Here is a 25,696-nt window from a genome sequence, read left to right as displayed (position 1 = left end):
GGTCCTCTTATCCCTAGCTGCCTTAAGAATTCTTTGTCATATATTTTTGAAAATTTTAATATGATGTGCCTTGGAGTAGGTCTGTTTGGGTTACAATAACTTGGCATTCTTTTTGATTCTTAGATTTGAGATTCTAACTCTTTACATAGGCTTGGGAAATAGTCATCAATTACTTGTTTGAATAGGCTCACCATTCCCTTCTCCCTCTTTTCTTCTTCTGATATACCTATTATTCTCATATTGCTTTTTCTGATGGGAGTCAAACAATTCTTGTAGAGCTCTCAGTTTTTTTAATTCATGAGTCTCTCTTCTCTTTTCTCTACCGCATCTATAGCTGCCTGTCTTCAATGTCACTGAATGTTTCCTTGATCTAGCTTGTTCTATTAGCTAAATAGAACTATTGCTACCTCCATCTTCAATTCATGTATTGAGTTCTTCATCTCTGTTTTTAAAGTTTCAAACTCCTCGGTGACCTATTCTATTTTGGGTTTTTTTTTGTTTCTTTTTTTATTTTATTTAGACAATTTGTTGTTGTTGTTTTAAGTAGAAAAATGTGAGCACATGATTTTCTCCCAATAATGTCTAATTTTTCAGGTAAATTAAAATAGATTACAGAATCATTTTTAATGGATGTAATGGCATTTAATGGATATAGTATATGAATATAGTTTGTCCAACCAATCTCCAAATGGTTGGACTTCTAGGATATTTACTGTTTTTACTTGTACACACAATTCTAGATGAATATTCTTATACATTAGTGTATACATGTGCCTGGTTATTTCTTTACAATAAATTCATAAAATGTAATTACTGGGTCAGGGCAAAAACATATTTGTATGATTCTTGAAAATGTTACCAGAGACTCACCTTGAAATGCATCTACAGTAGTTCCCCACTTAGTTTCCTGGGTTAACTGCAGTCCAAAAATATTAAATGGAAAATTTCAGAAGTAATTCTCTAGTTTTAAATTGGGTTCTGTTCTGAGTAGTGTGATGAAATCTCTGATGTCTGGCTCTGTCTCCTTTTTTATTTATTGTGTTTACATAGATTCTAGTGTCACCTCGAATTCATGCCCCTCCCGTATTCCCCTCAACATTTCCCTTGCCCCCTTCCCAACATCTGCCTCCCCCCTTTCCTTCAGGTTTATCCCATCCTATCAACCCCTTTCTCTCTGTCCTCTTTTCCTCTGGTCCCTTTGATCCCTTCTATGTCTAAATTCCATTCCTCAGTTCATTGTTTCTTGGATTCCTCAAATGAGTGAGGTCATATGTTATTTTTCTTTCTCTACCTAGCTTATTTCACTTAACATAATAGTTTCCAGGTCCATCCATGTTGTTGCAAAAGGTAAGATTTCCTTCTTTTTCATGGCCCCATATAATCCCATTGTATATATGTACCACAGCTTTTTAATCCACTTGTCCACTGATGGACACTTGGGCTGTTTCCAGATCTCCACTATTGTGAACAATGCTGCCATAAACATGGGGGTGCATTTCTTTTTTTGAGTCAGTGATATGGTGTTGTTGGGATATATTCCTAAAAGTGCAATGGCTGAGTCAAAAGGCAGTTCCATTTCTAATTTTTGAGGAATCTCCATACTGTTTTCCACAGTGGCTGCACCAGTCTGCATTCCCACCAGCAGTGTAGGAGGGTTCCCCTTTCTCCACATCCTCGCCAGCACCTATCATGTGCTGTTTTGTTAATGAATGCCATTCTGACTGGTGTTAGGTGGTATCTCATTGTGGTTTTAATTTGCATTTCTCTAGTGATTAGTAATGTTGAACATTTTTTTCATCTATTGGCCATCTGTATGTCCTCTTTGGAGAAGTGTCTATTCATTTCTTTTGCCCATTTTTTTATTGGATTGTCTTCCTGTTGTTGTGTTTTAGAAGTCCTTTATAAATTTTGGTTATTAACCCCTTATCAGATGTATTGTCGAATATGTTCTCCCATTGTGTGGTTTGTCTTTTTATTCTGTTCAGTGACCTATTCTTTTTGTTTATTAATTTGTTTTCTGAGCTCATTAAGTTGCCTATTGTCTTCCTGCATTTCATTAAGTATTTTCAGAACTTCAATTTTGAATTCTCAATCATTTAACTCCAAGGCTTCCAAGTGACAGATATTTTTTCTGGAGGTTTTTCATTTTCTTTCTGAAATATATCTCTGTCTTGTGTAGCCATGGTATTCTATTTCTTCTTCCTTGATAGAATTTGGAAAGTGATATGGTTAAAAACCCTAAAATTTTTTTTAATTAAAAAATACAATAAAACTTATGACAAAAAAGAAAAAACACAAGAAGATTGAAAGCAAAAAAAAAAAATCAAAAACAAAACACCCACAAAAAAATAAAAATATAAAAATTTTTAAAAATAAAAAAGAGAAAAAGGAATAAGAAGGATAAAAAGGAAAAAAGTGGAGGGGAGAAAAAATAAATTTCAGTTTTGAGAGGTTTCTTCCAGGAGGTGTTGCTGTATTACAGCTTTTAGCTCTGTGTGGTTCCTGGGCCGTCTGCTGAGATGTTGTTGTGGCAATGATAATAGGCAGGGCTGCAATCACGTTAATGGGTAAGGCATGTTGTGAGGGCTTTATGACTCTAACAGTGGCGATCTCAGGCTTCTAGGCACTCCTTTCTATGTCTCAACAGACCTGGGGATGACATATGGAGCCACCTCTGTTCTTCAGGGGAGAAAGATGTTCTGGAGAGCTAGCTGTGGGGTTTGTCTCTGCCACTATCTGTACCACAAGGTGAAGGAGGCAGGATCTGGGAGGCTGGGGGCTGCACTTTAACTTTCTCTGTCTCTTCCAAGTGTGGGCTGCAGGCAGACCAGGGAATAATGGAGGTGGCTCCACACTCTGGTCACTTTGGTTTATTTCCCCTCTTTCCTATATTTCACCGCTCTTCCTTGCAGAGGAGACCCAGTCACTCCAGGCTTCCATCTCTGTACCTCTCATCAAAATCCAGAGTACCCAAGCTTCTCTCCTCCCCAGAGTCCAGCAGAGAACAAAAAAACAGTCACATCCAGTTTGTCTCCTCCACAGAGCCAACTGCGAATGTGTTTCATCTTCTGCTCCCCTTTTCACCGAGACCCACCTTTAGTTCATTCAGTGTGTGGATCTTTCAGGTATGCCTGTGAGCTCAGCTGGGGTTCTTTCACTGTGTTATAGTTGTTCAATTGTTGAGATTTCAAAGGGAGAGATCAGGAGTATCTCTCATGCTGCCATTACTCTAAAATTCTTAATAATGCTAAAAATCATCTTTAAACATTGCATCTTAAGACTTATCCCACATGGGTAACATAATAATGCTTGATATAACATTATTCCATAAAACCAAAACTTGCGATTTGTTACAAAACAGTTAAAAGGTGCCTTCAGGCACCACCTAATTATTGTTATATTACTGCTTTATAATTTTAAAAGTCATTCAAAATAATTCTACTTAAAAATTAAATTTCTCTAGTTATATAAAGTTTGGTTATTCTTTTAAGAGACCGAAACTATTTGTCATTGCATGTTATTTCAAAATTTACTTAGACTTAATAACACAGAAATTGAAATCATCTTTCTGTCACAAATACTATTTTAGAACAGAACAAAATTATAAGCCCTGACCTATTATACAACTGTTTACTGATGAGTAGTGTTGAGTTCTCAGAGGAACTGCAAGCCCAAGCATAGTAAATTTTTTCAACTCAGCATTCTTTAGAACACTTTGGGAGGGCAAGTATCTTATCTTTCAAATCCTTCACTTAATTCTTGCTAAACTAAGCTCTAAAAAACACACAAATTATTTTTTCCAATAAAAATTATTGAAGTATTATGATGGAGAATAAGTGCCAAATGGCTAGAATTATACTAGTAAGTCAAAAATTATCTAACAGTTACACAGCTATAGTCAATATATCAGTTAAAAACTATACTTAGGCAGCTTTTTTGTAAAGAAAATGACAAGGATTTCAGTAAACTAGACATATAACAAAAACTAGCCATCAACCAGAAGCATATAAAAATCAGTCAATGATTCTAAACATATTCTTTGAAAACACTAGCTTTATTTTAATGCATTAAAAAAAACTTAGTGTTTAACAAGCAAATGGAAACCAGAACATCTCTCAACAAACACAATAACACACCTGTATAAAGTCATTTAGTTCTCAAGTAGTTACTTTAACATGTAGTCATAATTACTGCATAAGATGAAGGTATATAAATTTTTAAATTACATACTGTCAAAGAATTTAAAAATCCAAAAGATACATAAAAAAGGGATAAACTTACTTCTCTCAAGAAATAACTCATCTTTTAAAAGTAGTAACAAAGGTATCTTTTAATCATTCAGTCCCTTATTTAAACAATATTACTGAGAATTTATATTGTGGCAGATATTATGAGTGAACCAGACTGAATTAACCTAGGTTCTGATGCAGCCTACATACTATCAGGAAAGTCAAATATTAGATTTAAAAAAATAATAATTGCATGCATAATAAGGAGTAAAAAAAAGATATATAGGGTGTTCTGGTAGCATTTTAAAAAAGAAACTTAACTAGTATAAAAACATCAAGGGGATCTTTTCTGAGGAAGTAATGTTTAAGCTACAACTTGAAAAATGTAAGTGAAGTTTACCAAGCAGAAGGAACATAGTGTGTAAAGATTTGACAGTGTGAACACATGGCATTCAAAGAATAAAAACAGGTCAAGAAGGATGCAGAGTGGAGAAAAGAGGAAGGAGGAAAAACAGATGCAGTTGAGTAAGAGATAGGACCACAAAGATACCTGTTGGGTGTGTTAAGCCTTGCTATGGGAAGTAACTGAAGCTGGCTAGGAGATATTAAATCTGCATGTTAATATATGCATATTTTTGAAGTTGATACTAAATAAAGAATTAAAAAGCTTTTATTGTAGCACAGGCAAATATGATGGTAGAGAAACAAAAGGCTCTCTCTGAGAATGGGGGGAAATAGTAAATGTATACATTTACAAGGTTTAATGGACTGGAGTTAATGTCTCAAACTAAAGGTGTGAGGAGGCTGCAAGGGAATCAGAATTATGACTGTGGCAGCAGTATGACACCCACGTGGATCTGGAGGACTGGGCAGATTTCTAGGAAACAGATCCTGGGCTTCCAGTCAAAAAAGCTTCCTTATTGACTCAATACAGTTTTATTTTGATTGTTAAATCAAACTTACTGATAACGGAACTCAAGTCTCATAAAAACTAAAATATCAACATGGATGGACGTTGAGAACATTGTAATAAGTAAAATAAATCAATCAGAAAAAGGTAAGGACTATGTTATTTCACACACAGGTGGACTATAAAACTGAGACTCATGAACATAGATAAAAGTGAGGTGGTTACCAAAGGGAAGGGTGTTGAGGGGAGTGGAGTAAAGAGGGACCAATATTGTTGGGCAGATAAAATGTATTATGCTCACTTTGTTAAAGATGGCGCTGCCCACGTGGAAGCCCATCACCCAGGTGATGATATTAGTTGCCCTTCTTGCTTGGGATTGGCGTGATTATGTTAATGTGTGTTGGGGGAGGGCTTTAGCGCCAAAAGGTTTTAAAAGGAGAGATCACATTGTTTTGGGAGAAGAGTGTTTATGTTCTAGGAGGAGCCCATGCTGTAGGAGAGCAGAGAAAGGCCACATGGAGGAGAGGAGAAGCAGCCAAGATGGCGGAGTGCTGAAGGAGAAGCAGTTAATGCAGAGTTTGTGCAGAGAGACGGAGATGGAGAACAGAGGTGAATAACGCTGGTGAGGTAGATCCTTTGATTCTAGGAAGCTCAGATAAGTCAGTGGTTTTGGGAGCCCTGAACGGAGAGGGAACTCTTTTCTCATTGTGTGTGTTTTTTGCCCGCTGAGTGCAAGCTAGGATTAAAGCTAATGGCCCACCAGTTCTTGGCTCCATTGTTTCATTACCATCTGTCTGAATCAAATGAGAACCTGCATGGGTCAGGTGGCTGAGATGGTGGCCGTGGCTACTGGCTTTACAAATATATAGTGATGGAAAATGATTTGACTTTGAGTGGTGGGCATACAACACTATCAACAGTTCAAATGCTATAGAAACCTTTACCTGAAGCCTATATACTCTTATTGATCAATGTTACCCCATTAAATTTAATTTCTAAATTAAAAATATACCAAAAGATGATCGGAAACCTTTCCAAAGATTCCAAAGTGAAGGGTAAAAGCTATAATGCTTTTGCATTTAAATATAGAATTGTCCCAATCATCATCATTTAAGACGAGGAACTATTATAAAATATTACAGATAAAAAGGAATAATGTAACAGTTAATTTGTCAAATCTCCATTATTTCCTTATAAAATTAGACTATATAAATCTTGTTCAAACAATATGGAATCACTACAAAGAAAAGATAAATGATAATCAAGGTGAACTCTAAGAAACACTTAAAAGCAGATAGAAAATGGGTATAATTTGCAATTACAAGGCTGAATGAAAATGTTGTTATAACAATTCGTAAGTATGAAGTACTTAAACGTTATAGCATCAGGCAGCTTTTTTTTCTTTCTTTCCTTTCCTTTTTGGCAGAGACAGAGAGAGTCAGAGAGAGGTATGGATAGGGACAGACAGACAGGAAGGAAGAGAGATGAGAAACATCAATTCTTTGTTGCAGTTCCTTAGCTGTTCATTGATTGATTTCTCATATGTGCCTTGACCCAGAGGCCACAGCAGACCGAGTGACCCCTTGCTCAAGCCAGCGACCTTGGGCTCAAGCTAGTGAGCCCTGCTCAAATCAGATGAACCTGCGCTCAAGCTTGTGACCTCAGGGTCTTGAACCTTGGTCCTCCACATCCCAGTTTGACGCTATACTCACTGCGCCACCTCCCACTCAGGCAGCATCAGGCAGCTTTTAACTATAATTTTCATCTGTTAGGTGGTTGAAGAAAGAATGCATATTATTCTGAGACAAAAACAAATCCCTTAGGAGGAAATGCTTCCTAGTACTGTACTGGAGTATTGAAGGAGAATCATTCAATCATGCAAATTAACAAGTGCACATAAATTGATGTTCTGTCTCAAACTCAGCAGCAATTCCATAATTCAAGTCAGAAACCCCTTGACGTAAATTGGCACAAAAAATCTGTAGGAAATACTCTAATACGTAGTTGTAGACCTATTGGCTGAAAAATTTATCAGTAAATATAAGCAGTAAAGTAGTCCCATGTTCGGTGCAGCCAACATTTGACACAACTGGCTGATTCTATAAAAATAACAGGAGCAGTTCAAAAAATTTAACCAAGAAAAGTACTATGGATACGGAAAGATTATGCTTAAGAAACAGATGTATAAGCAACCTCTCAAAGAGACCCCAAGCTGTGTTCTTAACAAAAGTGTTCTAACAACATCAAGAGACCAACCCACAAGAAGCAGGAATGACACTTTTAGACATACAGGGAGATGATGAGGCATTTGAAGTGATAGATGAAGTTAGACAGAACCCAGACAGACAGAATGGTCTAGCTGCCCTTCTCTATGGATGGGAGTGAAAAGAGACTGAGAGTTAAATCCACTGCTACAGGTAGAGATGAAACTTTCACACGGTCAATGCTTCTGAGCATTGTGCATGGACACCTCTCAAGAGCTTTCTTGTAAATATATTCTTTTGTACTTGAATGGGAATTTCAAGCAATAAAACAGCATTGTTTGAAAATCAACAATTCAATATAGAGGATTGAATAAAGAAGAAGTGGTACTTAGATACTATGAAATACTACTCAGCCTTAAGAAATGATGACATAGTATCATCATTTACAACAACATGGATGGACCTTGAGAACATTATACTGAGTGAAATAAGTAAATCAGAGAAAGCTAAGAACTGTATAATTCCATACATAGGTGGAGCACAAAGTTGAGACTCATGGACATAGACAGGGGTGCAGTGGTTACCAGGGGGAAGGAAAGGGTGGAGAGGGAGGGGGAGGGGAAAGGAGAGGGGCTTAAAGAGAAACAAAATATAGGGTGACAGAAGATGATTTGACTTTGGGTGATGGGTTTACAACATAATCGACTGTCCAAATGATGTGCCGGTGTTTTCTCTAAATCTATGTGTCCTGGTTGACCAATGTCACCCTGTTAAATTTAATTGTCTAAATAAAAATAAATAAAATACCCCCCCAAAAATCAACAATTCCTACACACTGGTCAGAATTGTCTGTTAGAACAATACTTGCAGTTATTTGATGATTTCATTGCATTTTCTTCATTATGTTTTCTCAATATGAAAAAAAAAAAACTTAAAAGGAAGGTTCCTTTTTAAAAATGTTCCCTTCCTTAATTCTAGGCCATGGACTTGAGGAGGAGGCTGCAATGATGCTCTCAGACAGGAAAGCCCCAGAAGGCCAGGGTTTTATTTTGTTTTGTTTCACACTGAAGTCACAGTGCCTAGAACATTGCCAGGCACATGGTGATTGTTCAGTAAATATTTGCAGAACAAAGGAGTGAATGAATTAATAAATACAATTTCAGATCAAGACTAGGCAGCACAGTTCCACACAAAAATCAGCAATTCCAGCAACTCACAGTATCTGCCTAAAGAGGCTGGAATAATGTCCTCAAATGCCAGTATCTGCAGTCTAACCCTTGAGGGCTTAAGGCAGGGAGGAATAATCGAGACAGTATAGAAAGAAGCCAGATCTTCCAGACTGCAATCCTATGTATCTCATATTATTTCTGGAAACATCAGCAATATGCATCATTAATAACATTGTTAAGAAGCACTGTAAGAAAAAAATGACCAATTTGTAGTCAAAAGACCTGAACTGAACTGTGTCACATTTGTTAAAGTATTTGGGCAAGACGCTTCATCCTCCAAACCTCAGTTTTCTCATCTGTAAAATGAGGAGAGTAAGTTTCTTATATACTAAGTTATTTTTAAGAAGAAAATAAGTTACTGAGTACATGAGAAAGTACCAACTACACCACGACCAGAGACAAAGCAAACACTAAATAAGGAGAATAAGTTAAATAATACATACTATTGTGCTCATTTCTGAATCATACCAAATTGTACCTACTCATTACTGGAAAAGTTTAATTCTGTACTACCAAAACCACCGGGGAACTAATAATTCTGCAAGTTGAAAAAAACAGAGCAATCTAAAAGATTCCAAATTTCTTTAGCATTATACTTACCACTCTGAAGAAAAAAAGGGAAAGAATTAGCCAAACCTCTTCAATACTAACTTATTGGGTTTGTTTGCAGTGAAATATTAAGGGTATGATTGGGAATCTGGTAGGCTCAAGAATAATAGATTGAAGAATCAAATACCGTATTCCCCCATGTATAAGACGCACCTTAATTTTGGGGCCTGAAATTTGAAAAAAAAAAAAAATGTATTACATAAAGTTATTGAACTCAAGTTTTATTCATCATAAAATTCATACAACTCATCATCATTGTCAAAACTCCCATCCATTAGTTTGTCCTCATCTGTGCCAGATGATGCAATCACTGTCTTCAACAACAGAGCAAAAACCAGCAAGAAAAAGCGGGATGTGCAAGTAAAAAACTACAACCACTGTGTAAGACGCACTCAGTTTTTAGACACCAAATTTTTTGGGAAACGGTGCGCCATATACATGGTGAAATACAGTATAATCATATTCAAGTTTGGCAAAAGAAGGAAACAAGCCGGTGTGTAAAAGCTAATATAAGCTTGGAATAAAAACAATGAAAATACTTTGTTACTATTTGGAGACTTCCAAAGCCTAGGAAATAGAAAAACACTCTTTATGCCCTACCACACAGCTTTCTATTTCTAGAAGAAATACACAGTCATTATAAAAGTCTGACAGAGTAGACTGCCATCAGCTGCTTTGTAAAGTAGATTCCATTTATTTCCTAAATGAGCGTTGGGGCAGAGATGAAAAGGTGCACTCTTCACTTCTTTGTATCCAAATAATTATTTTTTGTGACAGTTTATTTTTGTCAACATTGTTTATACTATCCCTGAGAAGGGAGAATCAATAATATGCTTAAACTCAATACAGGCTAAAGGGGGAAAAAAAATTCTCCCTGCTGTTTACCTACACTTATCAGAAAATAACTTTCCAAAACTCTGGTTTTTACTCTGTTTGAGATTTAAACTTTTTCTCTGGTTAGTGTTGAAATATTTGCCCATGTTATAATGTAAAAATTGGACTCGGCTTGACCTATGGTGGCACAGCAGATAAAGCATCAACCTGGAACATTGAGGTCATCGATTCAAAATCCCGGGCTTGCCTGGTCAGGGCACATATGGGAGTTGATGCTTCCTGCTCCTCCCCCTTCTCTCTCTCCATCTCTCTTTCTCCCTCCCCCCCTCTAAAAATGAATAAATAAAATCTTTTTAAAAAGTTGGACATTAGCCTAATTTTGGAAAGAATTAACACAAAACAAAGCAATAAAACAGGATAGCATTCTCAAAAAATAATTCATTTTGTTTTGTAACCACATAATGACCTTTGTCCTCTACCTTCATTCCTGATTTTAAACACTACTTCTAACATTTTAAATCTACAGTGGAATATTAGGTTGAATTAATCCTGATTTATGCTATGACCTAGTTGAAATGTTAAAGGAATATGATCAAGTTTTTAACTCAGTTGATTTCTGCTTGACTCTCCCCCATTCAAGCAGTATCTCTGACATCCTTTGCTGAGGATATTAATTTCACTTGGCTTACTTTGATAACTCATTATCTCCGTGCTGTACAGTCTCTTCAGTGAGAGCGGGGGAATAGTAACACACCCTGAAGGAAGGGCAACTTTGGTAGCTGAGTTCACTGGTTCTCTTCATCTCTGCTAATCATCTGAACACTTCACCGTTTTTGTCTTAATCCAAGTTCACATCCTCATTTTTCCTGACCACTGAAGATAAACGGGGTTCTGCAGGTTTCAATCCTGAATACTCTTCTGCCATATCCCAACTAAGCAACTGGTTACATATGCCCAGACTCATTGCTTCTCCGAGAATCTGGAAGCAGTATTTGTATGGAGCATTCTCGGTGCCACTCCCACCTTTGGTTGTAGTTTCCTTCTCAGACCTGACACTCGAGTCTCTTCTGCATTTCTCCTACTTTAGGTCTACCAAGTGTACTTGGACTTATTTTCCAGCATAATTCTAAATTGGATTACTGGTATATTTTTATTTTGTGTTCTATCCAGAGATTTGGAATTGTAAGGAGGATATCACTGTGTTTTGGGTTAATTATAAGGAATAGAGAATCTATGATTTTTTCTTCTCAAAATATAACTTAATATCAAATGTAAATTATGAAAGGGAATATCAACAGCCCTTTTAATAGTCTCTTAACCTTGAGAACTTACTGTTGCTATTTAGTGTTTTAGGGCACATATACTTATATTTTACCATCTCAGAATGCAGTTTTCATCCTGTCCAATTCAACAAAATAAGAGGCTTATCTTGGAGTCTCTTTATGAGAACACATATTAGAAAACATGGGAATAAAACTATAAAGCTGAACAGTAGATAGGACAAGAGACAAGTTCAGGGATCTGCAACGGCTGAAACATGAGGAGGACGGAAGCTACAAAAGCGTGAGAGAAAACAAAGTAAGTAATGTGTCTAGCATAGAGCTGAATGTCAGATTGTCTCAGAAGATCACACGGGAATACTGATTAGGTGTTTAATATTTTTGGATCAAAATACTTGAGTCTCTCATGTCAATGGTATGTCTTCATCATGCAGTAGAGTGTAATGGAGATAAAATAAAGGAATCCACCTGAGTTTTAATCCCATCTCTGCCATTTGGCCTTGGGTAAGTTTACTATTCCTCTTTGTGTCTCAACTTTCTATAAACTACTTCAAAATTTCCCCATTAAGATGAAATGTGTTCATTTGTATAGTCAGTTTAGAACAGTGCCTAAGATAAGTTATACAATATGTAACTTTGCCTGTTATTATTAATATTATTAATGCTGCTAAGGATCTCATGGCAGATTTTTAATATTCACTCGGAAGTTTGGAAAACTCCATGCATGAATGGAGGGAAAGACCCATAAACTCCAAGCAGATAAATTTTGTAGTAAAATCCTACATTTATAATACTAATTATGTCAAATTTTGAATATGACAAGTCATTGAAAATATTCTTGGGTTAGTCTAATTAATGATGTAAGTAATTTAAACTCCCTTGGAAAAAGTCAAAATCCTCACTGAAATGAGTAAAATATATGCTTATGCTCCTTTTCTACTATCATTAATTATTATCTATATTTTCTTATAAAATAATTAACCAAGAAATTTATTTGCAGTATACACACTGAATATATTAGAAATTATATATTTTTTAAAGAAAGAAGGTCTGCTTATTTTATAGTCATTAACAAGTCATATGTTTGAATTTTGAACTATCCTTAAATAGCAACATTTTTCTATTCCATTTTAGGTCAGGATTAGCAAATAATTTTATTGATAAAGCAAAGTAAACAATTCTATTTAATCAATTACCAAAATTTGAGGGACAAAAAGACTCGCACATAGTTGTCAAATGATTGCAGGTCCTAGCCAGCATTTGACCTTGTAAGAAAATTATTATTAGGCATTAATTACCTTGTGTTTATCTCTTGGTAACTCCAAAGAAATAAAATAGCCTAAAGATACGAATTTCAACTGTATCATCACAACACCCATTGATACAGAGAACAGACTGACAGGCATCAGAGGGAGGGGCCTTGGGGACTGGATGGAAAAAGTGAAGAAAATAAGTAAAAACAAAAAAAAAACGAAAAAAAAAACCTCTTAAAGAAAACAGAAAATAGCTTACTGGTAATTTAAGTTTTAACTGCACCATCATATCATCCAGTATGTATTAATAGAATAGCAGTTTAATACTCTGACACTGGGTAGAGAAAACAACAATATGAAAATATGTTCTGTTTTCCCGGCATGACCCTTGAATATGTAAAGTAGGTTTAATATTGCTTTAACTTTGCCTGCCAGAAATTTAAATACCACTCGAAGCTTATAGAAATTAGTAAAATCTGTGTAGGAATGTTATGGCTAATCACCTTACATAAGGCAACCTCGCATTACTGATGAAAATTTACTGAAAAGTATCCAAATCTGTGATTTATTAAATTGCTCATACACTGACACAGTTTTCAAAACTCATGAGAAAAATGCTTTGTAATTTATTTATTTAATCTAACTTATTTTATACTTTATGTCCAAAAGTAGTAATCTTCCTCAGATTTATTAAATTCCTTATTAAACATACTAAGAATGCATAATCCATATACCCACATATATATGAAGATATTTTATGAGCCTGACCTGTGGTGGTGCAGTGGATAAAGTGTCGACCTGGAACACTAAGGTCTTTGGTTTGAAACCCCTGACTGCTTGTCGGGTTCAAGGAACATATGAAAAGCCAACTACTACTAGTTGATGCTTCCCACTCCGCCCCACCCCCAATTTCTCTATCTTGCCTCTCTCTAAAATCAATAAATAAAATTTTTTTAAAAAAATTTTATGAAATACCTGACTCAGGTGGTGTAATTTTATTGATTCACAACTCTTTTTCCTTCTAAATCAAAAGACACCCAATCTCCACCCCCCCAAAAAAAAATACCCAATCCTTGAAATCAATTACATATTTTTTTAAAATATGTATGCTATAAACATCCTATTTCAGGTACATTTTACATGCTAAAATTCACCACCAATAAAGCTTTTGTGTGTGTGTGTGTGGCAGAGACGGAGAGAGTCAGAGAGAGGGACAGATAGGGACAGACAGGAAGGGAGAGAGATAAGAAACATCAATTCTTCGTTTTGGTTCCTTAGTTGTTTATTGATTGATTTCTCATTTGTGCCTTGACCGGAGGGAGGGGGGGGCTACAGCAGACCAAGTAACCCCTTGCTCAGGCCAGCGACCTTGGGTTCAAGCTGGTGAGCTTTGCTTAAACCAGATGAACCCGCACTCAAACTGGTGACCTCGAGGTCTCGAACTTGGGTCCTCTGCATCCCAGTTCGATGCTCTATCCACTGCGCCACCACCTGGTCAGGCTATACTGCTTTATTTATTTATTTATTTATTTATTTATTTATTTATATTTTTCTGAAGTTGGAAACGGGGAGGCAGTCAGACAGACTCCCACATGCGCCCGACCGGGATCCACCCGGCATGTCCACCAGGGGACGATGCTCTGCCCATCTGGGGCATTGTTCTGTTGCAACCAGAGCCATTTTAGTGCCTGAAGCAGAGGCCATAGAGCCATCCTCAGTGCCTGGGCCAACTTTGCTCCAATGGAGCCTTTGCTGCGGGAGGGAAAGAGAGAGATAGAGAGGAAGGAGAGGGGGAGGGGTGGAGAAGCAGATGGGCGCTTCTCCTGTGTGCCCTGGGTGGGAATCGAACCCGGGACTCCTGCATGCCAGGCCGATGCTCTACCACTGAGCCAACCGGCCAGGGCCTATACTGCTTTTATAATTAGAAAAAATGCTTTTGCCTTTTATAATTAAAAAAAAAATGTTCTTGCCTGCTTTTATAATTAGAAAAAAATGCTTTGCCTGCCAGGTGGTGGCGCAGTGGATAGAGCGTCGGACTGGGATGCAGAGGACCCAGGTTCCAGACCCCGAAGTCGCCAGTTTGAGTGTGGGTTCATCTGGTTTGAGCAAAGCTCACCAGCTTGGACTCAAGGTTGCTGACTTGAGCACAGGGTCACTCGTCACTCAGTCTGCTGTAGCCCCTGGGTCAAGGCACATATGAGAAATCAATCAATAAACAACTAAGGAACTGCAACAAAGAATTGATGTTTCTCATCTCTCTCCCTTCCTGTTTGTCTGTCCTTATCTGTCCCCTCTCTCTGACTCTCTCTCTGTCTCTGTCAAAAAAAAAAAAAGGCAGTATATGCTCCAGTGACCTTGTATTTAATATTGAAGGTAGTCAGGTAAGGTGTATAGGATTAAGATCTTACTGGAGATGCAACTGTGCCCCAATTTTGTTCTTTTCACTTTTATTCTCTTTGCACTTTAAATGGCTATTTCCTATGCCATTAAATATTTCTAAATGTCTTTATGTCTTTGTTGGATATAGTAATGATATAAAAAAATTTAAACATCTCCAACAATTTCAGGTACCACTTATATACTAAGAGTTCCTCATTATTTAATATCACCTGTGCCATATAAACAACTGCCTCTTGAATGTACTCATTTGGAAGTACCACAGCAACGCAAACTAAAAATATCCAAAATTGAATCCATTATCATTATTTTGTTCCCAGGTCAGTCTCTCTCTCTCACACACACACACATACACACATTTCCAATCTCAGCATGTAGAACTACAATCAACATAGCCGCAGAAGCTAATAACTGGGGTTATTTCATATTATATTTAATTCATCTCTTTTCATCTGTTGTCTCTAATTCACCCAAAATCAATTCCACTTTTCCAATATGCCATTATTACATTGATTTTTCTTCATTCTCACCAGCATCTCCTTCTCCAAGCCTCTATTATTTCAAACCTGGAGTCTCCTAACTAGCTTCCTTTCTCCAGCATTGCTCAGTAATTCCTTATTTCCACATTGCACCAAACGGGGGAGTTCTATAAAACATACATCTTACTTGACTGTTCACCTGCTTAACTCCCTCCAGTGGCACCACACTACATCCAGGATAACGTGAAATTCCTTACATGTTCCCTAGCATCTGCCCCTTTAGCCCCTTCACCATCACCTCTCCCCTCCTCTGCTTACCCAGCCCTGCCTACTCTTCTCCAGCTACACTGAGGGGCTTGCAGTTCTTCCAATGAACTTGGCTTCCTCAGAGGCTAGGAAGGTCCACAATATATCCTAGTCGTTCTGACTGAACATTCACCCTTAGTTTAGACATCATTTCCTTTAGGTATCCCAGTATCGGCCTAGGGTTCCTGCTAGGAACACCAGCAGGTGTACCCTCCTAAAAGAGGTTCAAGAGAATCTCCCTAAAACTCACATTCACTCAGAACTTCAGAAGGTGACCTTATTTGGAAGGAGGGTTTTTATAGATGTAATTAGTTCAGGATCTTGAGATTAAACTCTGGAATTAGGGTAACCCTAATTTCAATGACTGATATATCCACAGGAAGAGAAAAAGATACTCAGGAAGACAGCTATGTGAAAATGGAGCCGAAGACTGGAGCTTGGCTGCACATGTCAAGGAACACCAGCAGCAATCAGGAGCTGGAAGAAATAAAGGATGACCTGCCTCAAAGTCTTGGGAGGAAGCATGACCCTGCTGACACCTTGACTTCAGACTTCTAGCTTCCAAAATTTTTGTTATAGTAACTCTAGGAAACTAATACCCCTTTCACCCTGGACTTATTGTTATATGTTACCTAATTGTTTTTTGTGTTTGTTTGTTTTTACAGGGACAGAGAGAGAGAGTCAGAGACAGGAATAGATAGGGACAGACAGGCAGGAACAGAAAGAGATGAGAAGCATCAATCATCAGTTTTTCTTGCGAGACCTTAGTTGTTCATTGATTGCTTTCTCATATGTGCTTTGACCGTGGGCCTTCAGCAGACCAAGTAACCCCTTGCTCGAGCCAGCGACCTTGGGCTCAAGCTGGTGAGCTTTTGCTCAAGCCAGATGAGCCCGTGCTCAAGCTGGCGACCTCGGGGTCTTGAACCTGGGTCCTTCCGCATCCCAGTCCGACGCTCTATCCACTGTGCCACCACCTGGTCAGGCTGTTACCTAATTGTTGTATTTCAATTCTCACTAGACTATAAGCCCCATGCAAAGCAAGAACTCATTCTACTGTTTACAATTTTATGTTCCCTGTTAAGTCCCTCAAAATTGGCAGATGAGAGACAATTAATAAACACGTATTAAAAAAACATTGTTCATAATAGTAGGTATCAAAACCTAAGCAACATTTCTGTTTAATCTATGTAAATTTTACCAACAAACATCTTTATTTGAGATTCATTGCAAGTTTTATGACTTTCAAAAGACAGTCTGGAAGAAGGGTTTTGAGCAAACATTTGTTGGTTCTACTTGCTCATGCTCACTCTCCATCCAGGTTCCAGAGTGTTGAAGTTCTATGGGGAACCTGCCCTCCCCATGAGCACACAGTCTGGAGAGAAATGTTAATCAAGTGCCATGGTTCCTGGCACAGGGCAAATAATTTACCTCAGCCATGCAGACTCCCTTTGTGAATGTGGGAAGAACTGCATTAAAACTAAGGTGACCAATCGTCCTCCTTTAAGGGAGGATAGTCATTCTTTTGTCAGTTTTGTCCTCCCTCAAAAAATGTCCTCTGATATGTCCTCCTTTTTGATATTGGAAAACTAATCTGTAAATGTCCGTATTCGATTGATGCAGTCGATCCATTGTGTGTGATATGACGTATTTGTATCTAAATGAGTACTTTTTTTCTAACAATTATTATTAAAAATTAATAGGCATGTAAGCATAATTACAATATAAAATATTACAAATGGTTTTATATGCATTTATCGTATTATAGTGATTATTGTTGTAATTAATGTTTCTTTTATTTATGATATTGTTTTCTTCAATTTATTTTTGTCCTCCTTTTCATTGTAAAAAAGTCGGTCCCCTTATTAAAACACACTGTTGGTCCAGCTTTAGCTTCCTGGCAGTACAGATCCCTGTAACATCTCCAGCTCCTGCCTTTCCTGAGAACTGTTTCATCTGATTACCCCCCATTCTATGAGCTAACCCATATCCCTTTGCTTAAAATGTTCAGAGCTAATCTCTGTGAATTGCAACTTAAGAACGGTGATTGATAGGGACTCTTTAAATGCAGATGTGATTACTACATAATACAGATTGCTTGTATAAATAGGTGTTGTTTTATAGATGGTCACCTGATCAAAAAGTTTCCAGTTTAGATTGTCAGACCACCTACTGATGAACTTCGTAATTTAAATTCATGATTCGCCAATTTCCTTCTCTGAGACAGCCACTTCCATTTCCTTATACACTGCACATACTGGTGTAAATCGTAGTCTTTTCATTTATTTGTCTTTAAGTGTAAAAAAAAATTCATTTTTAAAAATATTTTTTATTAGAAATCTTTTTATTTAAAAATTTTTCTCAATGTAAAGCATGCTCTAAAAGCACATTAAACCATTTTAAAAAGATGTTACATGTAAATAAGTAGAGGCTTTGGAATAATAAATGATATCACCATGGCATAATTAATTAGTTTACACTAGAAGACTCATAGTTCATCATTTTGCAACATAGAGACCAGCATATCTGATGAACATTACTTTACCAGGTTTCACTATTTCATTCAAATAGCAATTACTTTATAAAGAATTATTCATTATAATTACATATTACATAAGTATGTAGAACATTTTTTACCTTTAAATCTCTTCATTAAATGAAAACAGGAAAAGATTAATTTGATTATTACTAATTATTATAAAAGAAGTACAAATATTGATCGACTTACGACCTATGCAACTTACGACCATTCGACTTTACGGCCACAATAGTTAGCCACGACTGCTCTGCATCTGGCAGCGCAAGCGTTGCCCAGCTGGGTGTAGGACAGTGTGGACCAGCTTCCGGCAGCACTACCATCTCCACTGCACCATTTCAACTGTTATCCCAGACTTGTTACAGCAATTTGTGTTTTGTGTCTTGGATATTTTTCATCAAACCCCTCCCAAGATGTCCACCAAGAGGAAATTGTCTTTGCAAATATTAAACCAGTTGTACAGGTAATGCAGAGTTTTACTTAAACCTGACGAATGTAAAATTAAGAAACAAAATGGTGTAGAGATTATCCAAATGGCATAAAATGAACAAAGAAAATTTTGATATATAACAATAATGAAAGAAAATTATGATAAAATATGACTTAAAGATTTATATAACATCATTTCACAGTACTGTACATACAGCCTACTCAACTTACGACCAAATCGTGTTACAACTGGTCTGTCGGAACCAATCGTGTTCGTAAGTCAAGCACTAGCTGTATCATTTACATGTATAGACATATTGAATGTAAATTTTAAATGTACAACCTAGGGTCAGTGAAAGAACTGTTTTCTTTCATTTCTGCAATGGCTTAAAGGCCATTTTCTTTTGTATTTAAATGCAGATAATGCATGATATATCTCCTCAGTAGGATTTAAATTTGCTCTCCAGAGGAATTTCCTTAGAGACTCCCTTCAGATAAGAGTGTTATTAGTCTTACTTATTAAAACAGAAGGGGTCAGAAAAAATGACACTTCTGCACCCTTTCTGCTACTTTCTTAACACTGTATCAAATTCTGTCATCTATGCATTCTCCTCACTATCTTAAATGACTGCAATATCTCACATTTTCTGTCCAATATATAATAATGTCCACAAAGATGTATTATTTAATATTCATGAAAGCTTAAAACTACATTATAGTCACATCTGAATCTAAACTTCATTTATGGTCTCAAAACTAAAACGTTTTCTATCACACTTTCTTAACCTTGTACTTCTGCACATTTATAACAACTTACATTTTCTTGATCCTATTCTTAAATTCCCAGTGTGGCTCCAAAATTAGTCCATAATTTCCCTTTATCAATAATTTCCATTATAAGCTGGTCTGTAAATTCAGCTATTTTATTGATACTTTAGGCCTCTTCATCTCTCTTCAACTCTTTTATCTTTGACATTAGTTTACAACAGATAGAAACCTATTCTGTGATGGTCATTATTTCAGACATACTGCTCAGTGCTTTGGATATTAAAACAAACACACATATACTCAGACAAAGAGAATCCCAGACAAAGACAAGCAAAAATGAAAACATAATATCTCTGGAAAATTCTATATAATTTTATAGATCTATAATGAGGAATAATTAAAGATGAAGCTTAGATTTTTAGGAAGTCAAGATCCAGATCACAAGGGGGTCTTCTTTTTCCTGAAAATATTAAAGATAAAGATAATCCCATTTAGGTGACAAAAGCCACTTTGTAAGGGAAAATTTGAAGAGGAAAGCTCTGAAACAGTTTGACTGTTTAGGGCCATGATGGCGAACCTCCTTTTTATAAAAACTGCCCGCTTTTGCAGTGCTGGTCAACCTGGTCCCTCCCGCCCACTAGTGGGCGTTCCAGCTTTCATGGTGGGCCAATCGCGGTGCTGTTAGGGTGGCACTGCAAAAGTGGGCGGTTTTTATAAAAAGGTTCGCCATCACGGGTCTAGGGGCTATTGTGCTAGTTTCAGCAAGAGACGTCTATAAACAACAGGAGAGAAATTAAAGGGTTAAATAATAAGAATATAAGAAATATAATGCAAAAGAATGGTTAATCAATTAAAAGTCATAGGCATTAAAAAAGAAGGAATTAAAATTGACTCTAAGTTTTCCAATTTGACTAACCAAATGAATAGTAATTCTAATCAGAGAGGTAGGAAATCTAAAAGAAAAACATTAATTTTTAAAAATGTGAGATAATGATTCTAATCTCTGACCTGTTGAGTTTGGGCCATCCATACATTTATATTGAATAAATGACTATACCAGAAATCTCATGGAATAGGCAGTCTCTAAGACAGCTTCCAATGATGCCTGCTTCCTGGTATTTATACCTTTTTGTGATCCCCAACCCCTGCATGTAGGCTGGACTTACAGAATCACTTCTAAAAATTTAAGACTGCATAAGTGGTAGTATGTTAGTTTTTTGTGGCTCCCATAAAAAATTACCACAAACTATATGGCTTAAAAACAATAGAAATTTATTCTCTCACAGTTCCAGAGACCAGAAGTCTGAAATCAAGGTGTCAGAAAGGCCACATCTCCTCTGAAGACTGTGCAGAATATTTTGTATCTTGCTTTTCCCACATCACACCAGTCCCTGCTTCTGTCCTCATATGGTCTTGTTCTGTGTGTATGCGTAATAAGGACATATGCCATTGGATTGAGGACTCACCCAGTTAATCCAGAATAGTCACACTCAATACCCTTAATTTCATTACATCTGCAAAGACTCTTTTTCCAAATAATGTTACATTCACAAATTCCGCAGGATTAACTTGAACATGTTTTTGGGAAAAGCACTCAACTCACTACAGATGGGATAACATTTCCTAGATTTGGTTGAAAAGCAATGTTGTTTCCACCAAAGTGCTCACTTTTGCTCTCTTTTGGACTACTTGTCCTAGGGGAAGCTATCTTCCACACCATGAGATAGCTTTATAGAGAGGTCCTCCATGGATAAGTCTAAAGAAGTGTACACTTTGCCTTGTTGAGCTTTGAAATAAACAAGCTCCAGTTGACAGCTTGACTGCAGCATCATGAGAGACCAAGAGCCAGAGACACAAGCTCAACTGAGTTCAGATTCCTAGCCCACAGAAGCTGAGATTCAGTATATAACCGCTGTTTTTAAGCTGCTAAGTTTTGGAATGATTTATCACACAGCAATAGAAATCTAATATGGAGCTAACAAAAAGGTATAGAATAGTTCAACAATAATTAAGACAAGCCATGGAAATCAATTCACGTTTGCATTTAAGAAATATTTATAGATTATGCTGTATAAAACAACATTGTGATGAGTTTTATTTAGATGTAAATTTACATCTATAATGATAAATGGTGACCTAGTCTCAAGAATCTTACAGTTTCAGGGAATGGTAGAAAAGACCACCATTTATTAAGGTACATAGTTCACACGAAGAGGATCTGGTCCAGATTTCAAAAGGACTTCCTGGAGAAGTTGAATTCTTAACTTCCACAAATTTACCTACTTAAAACAATGTATTGGCCCTGGCCGGTTGGCTCAGTGGTAGACCGTTGGCCAGGCATGTGGAAGTCCCGGGTTCTATTCCCAGACAGGGCACACAGGAGAAGCGCCCATCTGCTTCTCCACCCCTCCCCCTCTCCTTCCTCTCTCTTTTTTTTCCCCTCCCACAGCCATGGCTCCATTGGAGTAAAGTTGGCCCCAGGAGCTGAGGATGGCCCCATGGCCTCCGCCTCAGGCGCTAGAATGGCTCTGATTGCATCAGAGCAACGCCCCAGAGGGGCTGAGCATCACCCCCTGGTGGGCATGCCGGGTGGATCCTGGTTGGGCGCATGCGGGAGTCTGTCTCTCTGCCTCCCTGCTTCTAACTTTGGAAAAATACAAAAAAAAAAAAAAAAATGTATTAACTAAATTCTCTTTCCTTTCAACAATGCAATATTTAAGGCACCTCTCAGTGCTAAGGTATTCATTAACATTTTTATGATAAATTTATCTAAGCTCTTAGGGCAAGAACAAATATCCATTTCTGTGACTGCTGAAAAGGTTAAGGCTAAATTATCCATATAGGTGGTTATAAATCAAATCAGACCTTTTACTTCATAGTTCATTTGTTTTCTTTGGTATAACTTGTTTTTACTCTTATTATACTTGTACTTTCATCTTATGAAAACTCAAATCAGCCCTGGCCAGTTGGCTCAGCAGTAGAGCGTCGGCCTAGCGTGCGGAGGACCCGGGTTTGATTCCCGGCCAGGGCACACAGGAGAAGCGCCCATTTGCTTCTCCACCCCTCCACCGCGCCTTCCTCTCTGTCTCTCTCTTCCCCTCCCGCAGCCAAGGCTCCATTGGAGCAAAGATGGCCCGGGCGCTGGGGATGGCTCTGTGGCCTCTGCCCCAGGCACTAAAGTGGCTCTGGTCGCAACATGGCGATGCCCAGGATGGGCAGAGCATCGCCCCCTGGTGGGAAGAGCGTCACCCCTGGTGGGTGTGCCGGGTGGATCCCGGTCGGGCGCATGCGGGAGTCTGTCTGACTGTCTCTCCCTGTTTCCAGCTTCAGAAAAATGCAAAAAGAAAAAAAAAAAAAAGAAAACTCAAATCACTTTCAATAGTAAATAAATTAATCCTCAATTACATAAGAAATTGCAGTGAAAAAAATTTTAAATGCTTTGAGTGCTCTAGCAAATGTCCAAACAAAACAGTTAAAAAGGAGCGCAAAAAAAAATCTTCAGTGTTCAAAACTAAATTTATTCTTTTATTTTATTTTATTTTTTATTTTTATTTTTTATTCATTTTAGAAAGGAGAGAGAGAGAGAGAAGGGGGGAGGAGCAGGAAGCATCAACTCCCATATGTGCCTTGACCAGGCAAGCCCAGGGTTTCGAACCAGCGACCTCAGCATTTCCAGGTCGACACTTTATCCACTGTACCACCACAGGTCAGGCCTAAATTTATTCTTTTACCAACACAAAATCTCATATTTTTGTACATCCCCTCATTTCTATTAATGCCATCACTATGCCCCTCTTGCTCCTAACCCCCCATCACTTCCACCACTGCCACATCTCATCTATCCATATCCTGTTTTTTATTCACACTTCTTTCATCTTAAAGTTTCCATTGTTTCTTGTCTAAATTATTGCTTCTTAGGTAACCTGGGTCAGACTTGATGTTTTGGGGAAAAACTTATCAATTGATAACCTGGTACCTGCATCTGGATAACTTATTATATTATCTTCGTCTGAAAAGTAAGTACAGGTAGTTACCAACTAGTGTTCCCTTGAGTATAATTCAATTGTTACAGTTTTATCATATATTATATTTATTTGTCATGCAAGTCTCATCCATTATACTATAAATTCAGGGGTGAAGATAATATCTTCCTCACCTTTTTTTTTGGTTTCTACAATTCTTATCATGGTGTCTTCCAAATAGCAAGTATTTAACAAATGTTAATGAAAAGAAAAGAAAAAGCCTAGAAATTATTCTCCCTTTCATTAGGTTTGGTCTCTCTCCATCAGTCTAACACACATATAATTTTCTTCTGAAAAGACACAGCTCATCTTACTCTCCTACAGCTCGGCCTCACCGTAAATGTTGAAACATAAATGCGCATATATATATATATATATATATATATATATATATATATATGAATCTAAATGAAAGAACATACTTCCCACTACTCTGCTGTAATTGTCCTATCTTTATATACCTGAATATCCTGTCCCTTGTGCTGTCTCATCTCCGCACATTTGTTCCAACTTGGTTCTGCATTTATATGTTCACCTGCATTTAGGGTCCTATTGACCCTAAAAAGCACAACTGAAATTGATGTCCTATTTGCGAAGCGTTCTTCAATTCCCGTCCTGAAAGTAGTATTATCATCAACAATTGCCCTTTCCTTTTACTTCTTTCTTGGCACTTAGTACATCCTCACTGTACCTAAAGAAATTAAATACATTTCTTTCTTTTCCTTTTTTTTATAAAGTGAGAGGCAGGGAGGCAAAGAGACAGACACTCACATGCGACCCTGATCGCTGTCCACCCAGCAAGCCCTCAGTGTGGCAATGTTCTGTCTATTTGAGACCACTGCTCTGTTGCTCAGCAACTGAGCTATTTTAGCACCTGAGGCAAGGCCATGGAGCTATACTCAGCACCTGCCCGAGGCCAACTTGCTCAGACCAATTAAGCCATGACTGCGGGAGAGGAAGAGAGAAAGAAAGAGAAAAGGGAAGAAGAAGGGTGGTGAAGCAGATGGTCACTTCTCCTGTGTGCCATGACTAGGTATCAAACCTGGGACATCCACACACCAGGCTGATATTCTACCACGGAGCCAACCCACCAGGGTCAAATATGTTTATGTTGCCATATTTTACTGAAAATTAGAAGACAGAGAAACTGTTTCTATTCCTGCCCCTAATGTCTATCATCACCACCACCTCATTCAAATAATCACAGTGCTTAGGCATACTGTAATAATAAGTTTTCACTAAATACTAGTTGAATAAATTTATATTTGTGATCATTTATAAATGATGTCTTTTAGATACTGTGGAAATATTATGCAAATATAATATTCACTTTTCTTCTAGTATTGGTTATGTAAGGGATATAGTGGCTGAATATATGTGAGCAGAGGATGCTACTGTTTGCAATCAAAATTTAGAATCTTAATTTTGAATTTTTTCTTTCACACAAACTAGGTTTTGCTAGGGAAAATTCTTTGAATGAAATATTATAGATCAATTAGTCAACATTTTCAAAATGGCTGATGAAATGGTAACTCGTTACCACCTTCTAAAGGTAGAATGTAATATTAAAAGCCTTTAAAATATTATAACCATTAAACCAATGATGCTAATTTTAGTAACTCTACTGCTGCAAAATATGCAAACTGAGTGATGTATATGTCTATCTATAAGCATATTCTCTGAATAATAAGCACATCTAAAATATTTTTAAATTATTTGCTTATATTAACAGATACAACAGAAACTATGAGGCACTAATTCTTATTATCATCTAGGACACAATAGATATGTTACAAAAATAATAAAGAAATTCAATAGAGAATACATACTGCCACAACTTTGTGTAAGGTAGAAACCAACAAAACAAAAATCAAGTGATAGAAAACAAAATAGTAGAAATTACTTTTAGAAAATAGGCTCATTCATGATTTTAATTTGATCTCATTTTTATATATTTGACCATTTTCTTTTTAAATGTCTGGTACAAAATAAAAGCATGTTTTTGTAGTTTTAAATCTTTTTTACAAAATGGTTTAAAGTATATAAACACTATCACTTATTCTTACCTGGATATGCTCAACTTTAGTTGAAAGAAAGGAGACACTGACACTTGAGAGTTTCAAACAAGCAATTCCCATCCACGTTGTCTTTCAGTCACTTTGTCTCCTGTGTTCGTCAGATGGAATCACATATAACTAAAAATAAAATTAAAAT

The 25,696-nt window shown here is 37.1% G+C and overlaps 1 protein-coding gene across 8 annotated transcripts in view; it reads right to left on the bottom strand.

Annotated features, from left to right (window-relative positions):
* GULP1 (GULP PTB domain containing engulfment adaptor 1) overlaps window positions 1-25,696 on the bottom strand; it is a 268,873-nt gene that overhangs the window by 156,728 nt on the left and 86,449 nt on the right. For all 8 annotated transcript variants that reach the window (XM_066345638.1, XM_066345633.1, XM_066345632.1 and 5 more), the window contains one exon: window positions 25,549-25,677. The gene's annotated coding sequence lies outside the window, so the exon portion shown is untranslated. The remainder of the gene's footprint in view (window positions 1-25,548; window positions 25,678-25,696) is intronic.

Source organism: Saccopteryx leptura, chromosome 7 (genome assembly GCF_036850995.1).
Source record: "Saccopteryx leptura isolate mSacLep1 chromosome 7, mSacLep1_pri_phased_curated, whole genome shotgun sequence".
NCBI lineage: Eukaryota > Metazoa > Chordata > Mammalia > Chiroptera > Emballonuridae > Saccopteryx > Saccopteryx leptura.
This window is presented reverse-complemented; position numbering and strand designations above follow the sequence as displayed.